At 34.9% G+C, this 12,468-nt stretch overlaps 1 protein-coding gene across 1 annotated transcript in view; it reads left to right on the top strand.

Moving 5' to 3' along the window:
* The window catches only part of LOC145681650 (uncharacterized), a 297,353-nt gene that overhangs the window by 74,408 nt on the left and 210,477 nt on the right, over window positions 1-12,468 (top strand). The gene's annotated exons all lie outside the window — the stretch shown is intronic.

Below are 12,468 nucleotides of genomic sequence, written 5' to 3'. Positions count from 1 at the left end.
AAATGAATTAAATAATCCGGAAGAATAATTCAGAACAGTTAATTGTGTAAGACATACACTAGAATAGCTCCCATGCTTGGAATGAATTTCCCGACACATTCTACTAATTTCACCAACTAATAATTAAAAAAGCCATTGATTGCTTGTATATTTTTAATTGTAAACAGAAAATATAATCCTGTCTTCTTTGAACGAAATTTAAACAGTATTTTGGAACGACGACATGTAATAACCTGGTGAATATAGTTAAACATAAAAGAAGGTGCATATTTACTGTACTGATTAACATATTTGTGAAATTTTTTGAACGTATTTGTAATACAATTTTGATAGATCAGTGTGTAAATAATCTAAATATGTTGTATTCCTAGCTGTGCGATGTATTTCAATGTAGAAATACCGATTCTTAATGAATTTTTAGACTGTTACGTACATATGACAATATAACGTAGCCTTTAATACAGTATACGAACTAAAATGAAATATCTGAAGGCAGAGCGCTAATTTATGACTCCCAACAACCATAGAAGTGTCCAAAAGTTAACGAATCCATATGCTTATAAAATTTATGTTACTAATATGTTATGCTACTTTTGAGCACAAATGTGAAAGCAATAAGGACATATCACGATATTACACATAACATATTAAGTGCTGTACAAATACATATTTCGAAACATTATGGAACACACAAATACATACAATGTATGCGTTTTTATGTCGTATATAGTGTTTGCCATATTTGAGTCTAATTCGATATTCACCTTTACTGACGCGTCTTCTCCCTTCGAATGAACCTCACCCGCGCGATACCGCTCGAGACCCTCAGTGTTCCTGCTATGACTCGGTTAGAGAGAATTCATGGTTTTCGTCGGCAACCAGCACAGTTGGTTACTGTTCTTTTCTGAACATTTCTTGTTATGGACACTTTGTCTCATACAGTTTGGCCGAACTCTTTATTGTTGTTTTGAGGCAAACATTTTCTAAGTCCAACTTGTATCTTCGCAAAAAAGTAAACCAGGTTGGAACCTCCAATCCAACCTTTGCAATCGGGAAAAACTTGGAAGATATGTTTTTCTTTTAAATATAATGACATTTGTTATCAAGTGTAGAAAAACGCAACATTGACTGAAATACTAATCATATAATATTTTTTAACATTTAGATACGTAATTTGTAAAAGAACATTTAAATACGTAAAGGAAAAAAATGAAATGAAATGTTTAAGTTTAACGTCCCACGGTTATGCCGGTTAGGCTAAAGGAGACGGTGATAATGAGAAATGAGTGAAATGTTGGAATGAAGAAAGTGGGAGAAAACGGGAGAACCCCGAGAAAACCCACGAGCACGATGTTTGCCCACCACAAAGTCCACACGGCGCAAGCTGGGATCGAACCAGGGACCCCAAGCACCGGAGGTGAACGCTCTACCACTGAGCCACCGCGCCCCAAAATACGTAAAGGAATCCTACCATATAGAAAAAGGTTGTTAAAAGGTAAGACATAGAACAGAATGCTCGCCTGAGTACGAAAATAAAGTCAAAGTAGAATAAAAGCAGCGTTTGTAGTAAATATGAATGTCATTGTCTTGAGAACCCGTTATACATCGATAGAAGCATGTTAGCTCAGTACGTGGATGTTAGCAGACAACATCCCGTGAACACTGTTGAAATTGTCCACGTTTTACTTTGAAGACCCTTATTTTTCTTCTTTTTTCATTTGTATCTAATGAAAAAGGAAATTCAGGCACTTTTGAAAGTTTATATTTCCAATTGTAATAATAGTAATAAGATTTACTGCTTTCCTTTCGAGATGCAGTCTGAGAGCTTTTAGGAGAGCTAACTACTGGAAAAATGTTTTACGAGATAACTTCTCTAGTCTGTGGAGAGGACGGTGTGGATCATGGGTCAGAGTTCAAGACGATGGGTTTAGTGGAAAGGAGTTTGCACAATAATTGCAGAGTCCATTGTAGTGGGTTATTGAGGGTCACGATGAGTCAATGCGTCACGTTGGGTGGTGGGTCATCGTAGGTCAATGTGGTTCGTGGGTCAATGTGGATTATGATGCGTGATGGGTCAGTGTGTTGTCGTTCAGGTTTTCATTGACCCACGCCATCCGAAAGTACGGGTCGTTGATATTTCTCAAATTTTGAACATTAATAGTACCCCGCCAGAAAGCAATAAATCTAAAACGGTTCACGGTTTTACTCATAGAACTCGAGAACTCGAGATCTTCTGGTTGGCTAAATTAAGACTTCAATAATTTACATTTCTACAAGGGAGGTTTTCTTCATAGTTTCCGTGGCGAAGTCGGAAGAGTACGCGGCTAGTAATTGTAAGATCGGAGATTCGCTCTTACCTGGGGGAGTAACTTTGTGGTTCGTTGGCGTTTCATCGCCTCTCTGCCGCTTGTGATATAATTTTCAAAATGGAACTGGGCCCCCCGCGGATCATGTCCGTAATGTCACCAATTTTTAGCAAGAGGTGATAGTTGACCATCTGTGGTCCACCGACGATTGCAGCTTGCTGTAGTGAACGATGGTCTTGCCTTCTAGACTTCATGACTACCGGTATCTGCAGTCAATTAGCAAATAATTTTTCCAATACAAACCGTGTATCGTTGATGTTTATACACGGTGTTGTAATTTTATTATTATTATTATTATTAATAATAATAACAATAATAATAGTAAAATATATTGTAGTAGTATAAGTTTAAGTAGTAGTAGTATTATTGAGAACAGAATAAATATATTGTCTATGGATTTTCTAGGTTAGACTACACACAGGATTTTCCTCGTTTTGGTTCAACTCGACCCTAATCCGAGTAGAGTTGGAGGAATATTTTTAGCCGTGTTCAACTGTAGAACTCAAAGTTATCTGTTTTCGAGTCGAGTCGAGTTTCAAAGAAGAATGGCTCGTGCCAACCCTACTAATGAGACCTTAATTGGAGCTAAGGAAAATCGAAAGTCACACTATTTACATAAGCGACCACGAAAACTATGAATACGACACTAATATCGTTCATTTTATAGCAACCTTTTATATGTGCCCCCCTCTCATTCACCATACCTAACCGGACAGTACTCTTTCTCAGACTATAAGAATTATTGTTAACATTACTCTAGACCAGCCTAAATCCTATCACGACACTCTTTTATCGCATCATCTTGCCAGCGACGGCGTTATAATTTATGTTTGATAATAAGCTTGTGTAGGATTTTTATTCGGAGAGAAATCCACCTATTTCTATAATAGTGCAATCCATGTATTGTTTATAGTGAACAATGCTGTGCCATTGAAAACAAGAGTATACGACATGTTCCGGTACATATGACTGACGTCGACATTCTAGCTTTGGAAAGCACTGCCATCATTGGCGCGAAGTGCAACAAAATTTTCAAAATAAACTCTGATTTTCGTTGATTGATTTTCTACGTTCTTCCTTGTATTTTATACACGTGCACATGCATTTTCCTAACATTAGTAAGACACTTCCTCCGAATTTCGTGCCCCCTTTCTTTGGCGCTCCGCTCCCACGGAACGACACTGGTAGTGGAGACAGGAAAAATTGTATATTCCCTACGATGAAGGTGCTGTTTCAAGATGGGTGGAAAACTGATTCATAGAAGAGGTCATGAAAGCAACTGATCCAAGTTCACAAATTCATGATCAGCAAATAGAATTATCGTGCGAGAAATTCTTACAACTGCTTTTCTGTAACGAAGACTTGGACAAGTTCTGCCTGATGAGGAGAGAAGAATATCCTGATGGTATCTGCTGATGTAAAAGTAAAAATTCCATTTGCTACATTGTATATGTGCGAAAGTGGTTACTCTTCTACGGTAAGCATTACAAAAGAGAAGAAATCACTTATCAGTTGAAAATGCTTCATAATGAGCGTCACGGAGATTGTTCCTGGAATAGCTACATTAGTGAAGTTATCGCATTAGGTATCGCATTAGGTTTCAATTTTAATTCTATTTCAATATTCAGGTTTTGTTGCTTTTGTATTTTTCTGGTATTTAAATATACAGTTCTCATTAGTTTCGCATGATAATTCATTCATTTAAAATCATTTTTAAACAACTCTTCACCTTTTGAAAGTGTTTATATAGACGTTTCTCTTGTTGTTTTTACGATATGTATAAAAAATAAAAATATGCGTATCAGTAAACAATATTAATTTAAAAAAAAATTCTCTATTAGATTCTATCCATATCATTTCCGCTTACCTTCGCGACCCCCCATTAAACTCTATCGCTACCCAAAGGTTCAGAAACCCGGCTCTACGCATACATGAGCTAAGTTGAAACATAAACACACATAAATACAGATAACAGAGTTGAGTGACAGCGATTAATTAATTACCGCTTTTATTCTCTTCATGTGACCTTTGACATTCTTGAATTTCTTACGTGACAGTTTCGAGCCAGCTAATTATTTGTCATGAATCATGATCCGATTTTTTTATTATAACTACATAAATCATAAATCACAAGCTGAAACGGGAATATTAAGAAGTAACCTGCGTATGAAACGAGGACAAATTAATACACTACATAATGTATTTATTGTTATTACACAATTCTCTTAATTTGTGTTTAATATTCTCATATAACATAATGACGTTCTGTCAATTTTTCAAATGTTATATTTCAAACAAAATAATCATTTATGTAGCAAATCATTATAAGTGGTATAAGTTGGTTTCTTCTAGCCCACTTTCCCTCCCATTACTTTTGGCAAATATTATTTAAAACAGAAGGTTACCGCAAATACAATTCTAAAGTGAGATTGGGTAGGGTGCTCTGGATATAGGCTTTTATGGCATTTGAAATCATAAAAACTTAGATCTAAAACTACAACTCTTCTATCTTACAATGTCTCCATGGGAGAGTATGTATTCCAACTTTTAGAACACATCTCTTATCGTCTGCACAACTTAAAGCTAATCAATTTTCTTTTATACTGTACAAATCGTGCTTACAACTCCTGATTAAATTCATCTTTTTATAATATTCTTTTTGTATGAACAAACAGTCTTTATAATTGTTAAATGAAAGTTCTTTACTTATAACATTTTTCTTTACTCCTTTTGCTTTTTTACAACACTTACATTTTTCGAACTTGATTGAATACGTTTTTGCCTGAAACCAACAAATTCTTCTTTCATTTTTCCTTTAAGTTAATCGTTCATCTTATCAAGTATTTTCTTTTTCATCTGAGGTATCTTATACCTGTTATCTTTGGTGTAATCACTAGTGTCGAAGTAATCAAATAGGTAAAGCGGTTAGATTGCGTTGCTTCAACTACCCCAGTTTCAACTACCTATTTACAAAATTGTCTACATAACAATACCACAGCACATTACATATAATTACTAATAACTTCACGTGAGCCTGTTGCAACCAAGTAATTACAAATGTTTTCCCCAATATCTAAAACACAGGCTACAGTTACAACATTTTTCCAAATCTAAAGCACTGGTAACATTTACAGCATTTTCGAAAACCCCATGGACAAAAGAGATAATTCCTACAGATTTTTTTATCCAGAACACTTACAGTCTTTTTCCAATATCCAGAACACTTACAACATTTCCCCCATATCTAAAGCACAGGTTACAGTTAAAACGTCTTTTCATATCTAAAGCACAAGTTACAGTTTTCCATATCTAAAGCACACGTTACAGTTGCAACACCTTTTCCATGTCTAAAGCACAGGCTATAGTTGCAACATCTTTTCCATATCTAAAGCACAAGGTACAGTTTCCAAATTTTTCGAATAAACAATAGTCCAAGGAAGTAATTCCTAGATTTTCAAACTTTCTCCCATATCTAAACTACTGGTTACAGTTACAACTTTATTTGAAGCCATGTACCAAAGAGGTGATTACTACACTTCCAATATCTAAAGCACAGGCTAGTTACAACAATTTTTCCAGCGTACAACATTCCTGCTTGGTTAAAGCAGTGACAACATTCTTCCAATAACTAAACTACAGTTAGAACCTTTTTTTCCCAATTGTTTGCCGCCTTTTTCTTTCTTCTAATAATTTTTCCCTTTTTTACTTTCTGTTATATAAAGAGGCTTAGGTGGGCGGGTCATGTAGCTAGAATGGAAGAAAGTAGAAACGCTTTCAAAGTCTTGACTGGAAGACCAATCGGAAAACGACCATTAGGAAGATCTAGGCGCAGATGTAAGAACACTATTAAGATGGATCTCGCAGAGATTGGAATACAAAGTAGAAACTGGATGCAATTAGCTAAGAATAGAAGTCAGTGGAGAGCTTTTGTGAAAGCGGCATTGAACCTCCGGGTTCCATAGGCCATAGAGTTAGTTGGTTATATAATAAATGGGATAGAATAATGCAATTTCAACTACCAATTACGTAATTACGCAATTACTAGGGAATGTATGTAAACAGACTGACGAGCGTTTTAGTTTGTGGCTTTTAAAAGAACTTACACCAGAACAATCTACTAACAAACATTGGAAATTTAGATTAGGCAGAAGGACAAGATAGATTAGATTGCTTAAGAGAGATTACAGAACCATTTTGCGACAATATTATGGTTGTTAAGATTATGGATTTCCAACATTGTGAGGGTAGGCCAGGTGGCCAATTCTTATTAAAAAAGAGGCATGTGGTTCGTTTAATTACTTTTTCCGTTGTACATTTTCGAATTGGGTTGCAACAAATCATGGTGTTAAGGCCAAATTACCTTTTCTTTTAGATTCCAACGCAAAACGAGCAAAGGGAATAAATCAAATAATACAGAAATACAAGAAAGAAATAGAGATAAAATATGAAAGGCCAGTAGTTGTCCCTTACAATATTTAGCTCGCTCATCTCTCGCTATTTACACTTTTGGAACACTTACCAGACATTTTAACAGAGCTAGAGAAGGAACATTACTTTTTGTTACGTTTTGATATTAATCAAGACTTTACAGGCGTTTTAAATAAACAAGAAGTAATCAAATACTTTTTGTATGGTGGGCTACGTGAGAGAATATTTAAGGGATTTAGAAGAATAAGACAGAAACAAATATTTGTCCAACTTAAAGGTAATATGTGTAAACGATAACACTGTTAGTAAGGATTATCTTGGCTACAATTCTAAAAACTCCTCCGTAAAGATCTACATCAGACTATGCAATTCTTTGCTAAATACTTGTTACGTTGTTAATAGAGAAGAAAGACTTGTATTTTGCGTTTTGGGGGAATATACATACACGCAAGCTAACAGGGATACGTGTAAAATTACCAGAAGACAAACAGAAGCAGAATAAATTGATTTCTTACGCTCTTTCTGCATTCTCTTTTAACGACTTACCCGTTAACTATATAGAAGTAATTCCAGATCTCGAAAATACAACAGAAGTTTCTATAGTACAAAAATTTTACTTAAAGCAAGGAAAGACTTACTTTTCAAACACAAAGACGCCCTTCCTCTTTTATTCCTGTAAGTGTTAACATAAAAGAAGCTGGTTTAGTAGCAACAGATAATCCAATTGCAGAAGTAAGCCGAAAAAAGATTTAATATAAACAGGATATTTACCCATATTCTCTTAGTAAAATTATACCGATTAGCAATGTTTACTTGAAGTCCCGTTCCAAGAGAGAAGCAGAGTTATTAGAATTGCAAAATAGAAGAAATGCTCAGGATTATGCCACTATGTTACAACATTTAAGAGAAGAATACCTCCATACATTGGAGACGAATACACTACGAGAAGAAAAGTAACAAGAAATAATATCTTTGTTTAATCGACGTTCGGAAGATTTGAATTTAGAAGCTACTTACAATTTACACGCATTTCTAGTTAATGAGAGAAGGAAATCTACTTTTGCTTGTGTTCTTGGGGAATTGGATATTTTTAAATCTGTTCGGTATATTAAGGGTTTGTTTAAAATACATCTAGTAAATCTTTACAAGTACAATAAGAACGAATCATTGAGCGATGGTTTTTGTTTGCTACGTTAGAACGAGATGGAAATTGTGTACTTTGCAAGCGAAAAACCTTTTGCATTTCTTAAAACGAGTAGTGTAGAAAGCTATAATGGCCATACGTTTCCCAAAGTTATTACCTTACGAGTTAATAGGGATGTTCTAAAGAATAAGGAAAAATAAATTGATTAAACACAAGAGATTTCGGACCAGGTCGATGCATTTAAAATGGAGGATATTCCAGGATCTGTAAACATTTCGAAGTGTAGGAGATTAGAAGAGTTGGCGTCTAGAACAGAACTGCTTGTTTCAGCTTTAAAGATTGTAGAATATAGATATAAGGAAAGATACAACGTAAAATTCGAAAACATCCAGGATTTGTTTGTTTCTAATTACTGGTTGCCGAAGGAGATTAATGACAGAGGTTTGAATTTAGCAATTAAATTTAGAATTAAGATGGACAGAATTAAGTCGGTACCCGCAAAGAATAAAGAGAGAGTAGTGTTTTGTATGTAATTTGCTTTTTGCGTTTTAGCTTTAGTGCTTTTATAGTTAGTGTTTATTATGGCCCATGTGTGTGTGTGTGTGTGTGTGTGAGTATCGAACGTCTAAGCTTCTGATTCTAAATCACTACGTGTGGTGTGTGTAGGCTTCTAATTCTAAATCTGTAAGTGCGCTGTGTGTATCGATTCCTCTAAGCTTGTGATTGTAAAGTTCTAGGCGTGTGTGTATGCTTCTAATTCTAAGTCTTTAATTCCGAATCTCTAAGTGTGTTTTTTGTATCGAAGCATTCTAATTTTAATCTCTAACTATGTTTGCATCCATCGAGGACTCTAAGATTCTAAGACTAAGTCCATCAATCGGAACCCTTAATCTTCTAATTCTAAACCTAAAACTCCAAGCTTTTAATTCTAAATATCTAAGTGTTTCCGAAAGCATATTGTTTCTAATGTCTAAGTCTCTAAGTGTGTGTGTGTGTGTGTGTGTGTAAAGAAAAATCGTAAGTTTCTAATTCTAAATCTACAAGTTTGTTATGTGTATCGATGTAATTGTGTTTGTGGCCCTAAGCTTCTAAATGTAGAATTCTAATTGTGTGTGTGTGTGTGTGTGACAAGCCTATGTTTCTAAACCTAAGTGCGCTTCTAAATCTAAGTTTTTAAGTCCTTGCTTGTAATCCTGTGTTTGTGTGCGCTTCTAAAAGTGTGCTTCTAAATCAATGTGCAAGTTTCTGTGCCTCTAACCTGTGATTCTAAGTTCATATGTGTAGGTCTGTTTGTAAACCTATGCTTCTAAACCTGTTTTTCTAAGTCTAAGTGTCCATGTCTAGGCATGTAAAACATGTGTTCTTCTCTAAACCTTTGTTTGCGTGTGTGTGCCTATCGTAAACTCTAAGAACTAAAATTTCTATTGCATGCTTCTAAGTATTTGTGTGTGTGCCTATCGAACATGTAACACTTCGTGTCGAAGTCTGCTATGTCGGAACTTAATTCTTTAACGTGTGTGTGTGTGCATGCCTATCGAAAACTCTAAGAACTAAAATTCTATGTGCGTTTTTAATTGTGTGTCTTGTAGTTTTTGCTTTTTTTAATAATAAATGAAGGTCATAGCAAGAAAATGAAATTCTCTACATACGTCTTCCAAACAGTTTTTGCCTCTTAGAGATCTTCCAACTAACAAGCAATTTTTAATTTAGCACGTAGATTTGCAGCTCACTCAAATGGGCACAAAATAATTTTACAGGTCTCTAAGTATTTGGTGTCTCTTCGTGATCGTTACCTAACGTTTTTTGACCAAAGATTAGTGGATAAGATAAATAATAGAAATAAACGTTTGTATCTTGTGTACGAAGGCAAGCAATCATTAAGATTAAATAAGTGTTTCCATAAGATTAGTTTTACTACAGACCAAGATAACGATTTGGGTAATTCTGTTAAAAGTTGTTCGACTGTAGATGGAGACGAAGAAGAAGACGAAAAGAGTCCAGTTAAATCACCAAGATAGAAGAAACAACAACAAAACTCTCCGAAAGTAATAATTAGATGTTCTTTGTGGGTATTGTCTATAAATGAAAAGCATGGCAATCTTAAAAAATCCGCAAAATGAAAGTAATATTAGATGTTTTTCCTGTTATGTATATATACGTCGTTGCAAATTACTATTCTACACAAACAAGAACCTGGATGCTTTTCTAGTACTAAAGACATGGAAAAGGAATGTATTATTATTATTGTTAACTAGCTAAAACGAAGCAGACTCAAATGTTGTGGTGGTGCAGTTAGAACAATGGTCCTATAACACTTAAGCATAGTTCTGTCGTTGGATGCAGCACATTTCCCGCTTTGCGTAATCCTTATGTTATGTGTTTTCCAAGAAAAGGTGCGGTACGTAAGATTCCAAGAAAATATGTGGCTTCTATAAATTCCTCCTAGCGTAAGGTTCCAATAAAAGGGGCCGTCTTAGTAGTGCAAGATTCCAAAAAGAGGCGTAGTCTGTTAACGTAAGATTCCAAGAAAAGGTGTGGTGTGTACGATCTATTGTGTATTTAAGTAGTGTGGTTAGCAAGGAGAAACTCATTACCAAGTACGAAGACAGAGCAGAAGAAATACCAGCGAGAAAGAAGCAAGAAACCCATTGCAGAAGCGAAGTTACCCATTGTTTCAGGCTTTGTGAGTTTGTTGTGTTGTTTTAAGCAGGAAACTTTGTAGAGCAAAACAGGACAGGAGCGGGAACCTCGGAGCATACACACACCCTAGATACAAAGAGAAAATAAAAATAGCAGAGGAACAAAAGAAAATTAACGTAGCCACTAACAGCTTTTTATTAGCTTGGTATTAGCAGCGAGTCAATAGAAAGTGCATGTTCATTGTCAATATCTCTGTATTTGATGCACCATTACCCATTAAAAGAATTCCTCCAGACACATCTTACTGAATAACTTGATATAAAATCTGTGTGTAAAGTTTCTTTTGATACAGTAAATTTGATGAATTGTTAATTTAAATATATTTCTAACCTACTCACGTAGAAAAAATGAAGTAGACCTATGGTTTATTTGTCCAAAATTGATATATAATTTATTGTTAAGCTTACAGATCATCCTGAGGAATTCACAATATAATGATGACCAAATACACTCTCAAAGAAAAGTAATATATGTAGATATAATAAACATAAAGATCAACTGCAATAACACTCTAAAATAGTCAAGCAAAATATGACACTGAAGTGCTGACTTTGTCGTATGTTACAATTCAAACATCACTTGATAGAGGCGGTGTTACTGGCAGAGCAATCTCCCAAAAATCTGAACATTTTACTTTCGTTGCAAGTTCATGTCACAAGTATGAACGTAACCAATTCATACTAGTATATAATACTAATGGAATTGGAAATAATTACTTTAACATTTTACCCCTCTACGCACGTGAGTAACAATTCTTTTATTATTTTCATGTAACACGTTTTCCCTTACTACATGAAAGACGTATAGAACATTTTTATTCAACAAGTGCGATTGTCCATAGTAGGTTCCGATAAAGTGGACCCGCACAATTGCACGTGTTTTGAAGCTCTTTTGAGCATAAGAAATGAAAACTTCTGGCTTGTGTAGCAAAAGCTATCCGCAAAATTCTGCTAGCTACGGCGAAAATGGTTACTATTTTTTGTATTGCAAGCTATTTATATTAGTTTAATATACACTTTATTTAATTTCACGTCTTGGACTGTTTTCCATGCAAAGAAAACGACGAGAATATAACGACACTGTTTATCGGGATAACTCCTACCACATGCATAGGTTCCATATCCGCATGCACTCTTGATTAATCAGTTTGATTTTCACGCTAGCTCATACTCTACTAAGGTCATTTTTATTACCCTTCATAAGACTCTAGAAATCCCGAAAAACACTCCGGGAAAAAACTCAAATACCGCTATTAATGAGCACTTCTCTCGTTTACTTTTGTGTTACTATTTTCATCATGGTTAATGTTTGTTCAGACGTTCTAATGTCGCTATTTACTTATACACAAGTATTCGAATCAGTAATTGAACTTAAGGGAAATTGAACCCGAGAGACTGACGTCCCAGGTTGGACATCAGCTCATCTGTACATTACATTATAAACTCGTTATATACAATTACATCATTACGTAGCAAGAGACCATAGTGTGGTTATCATACTGTGGTATCTAACTATCTCTTCAGGGAGGTGGCAAAAATTAACATATTGTTGTACTCAAAAAGGATAAACTTTTCAAAGTTTCTATTACTGGAAACTGTTTTGAAAAATAGTGCATACTACATGAGCAGAAGCAAATTTTGAATACTATTTGATCCACTTTCTCTTCAATCAATCAGATGAAGGTGCTAAATATTCTTTTATCTCTCACGGTGTGAGAATGCAAATTATTTCTATATTTTAGAAATAAAAAATATTAGGAACACTACAACATTACATAGGCAATTCTTATTTGATGAAAGAATTGTAAGGGACAATTAACTCTACAAAAGT

This window comes from Thermobia domestica, chromosome 3, assembly GCF_964235325.1.
Source record: "Thermobia domestica chromosome 3, izTheDome1.hap1.1, whole genome shotgun sequence".
Taxonomy (NCBI): Eukaryota; Metazoa; Arthropoda; class Insecta; order Zygentoma; family Lepismatidae; genus Thermobia; species Thermobia domestica.
Note: the sequence above shows the minus strand (reverse complement) of the source record. Positions and strands in the feature narration are given on the sequence as shown.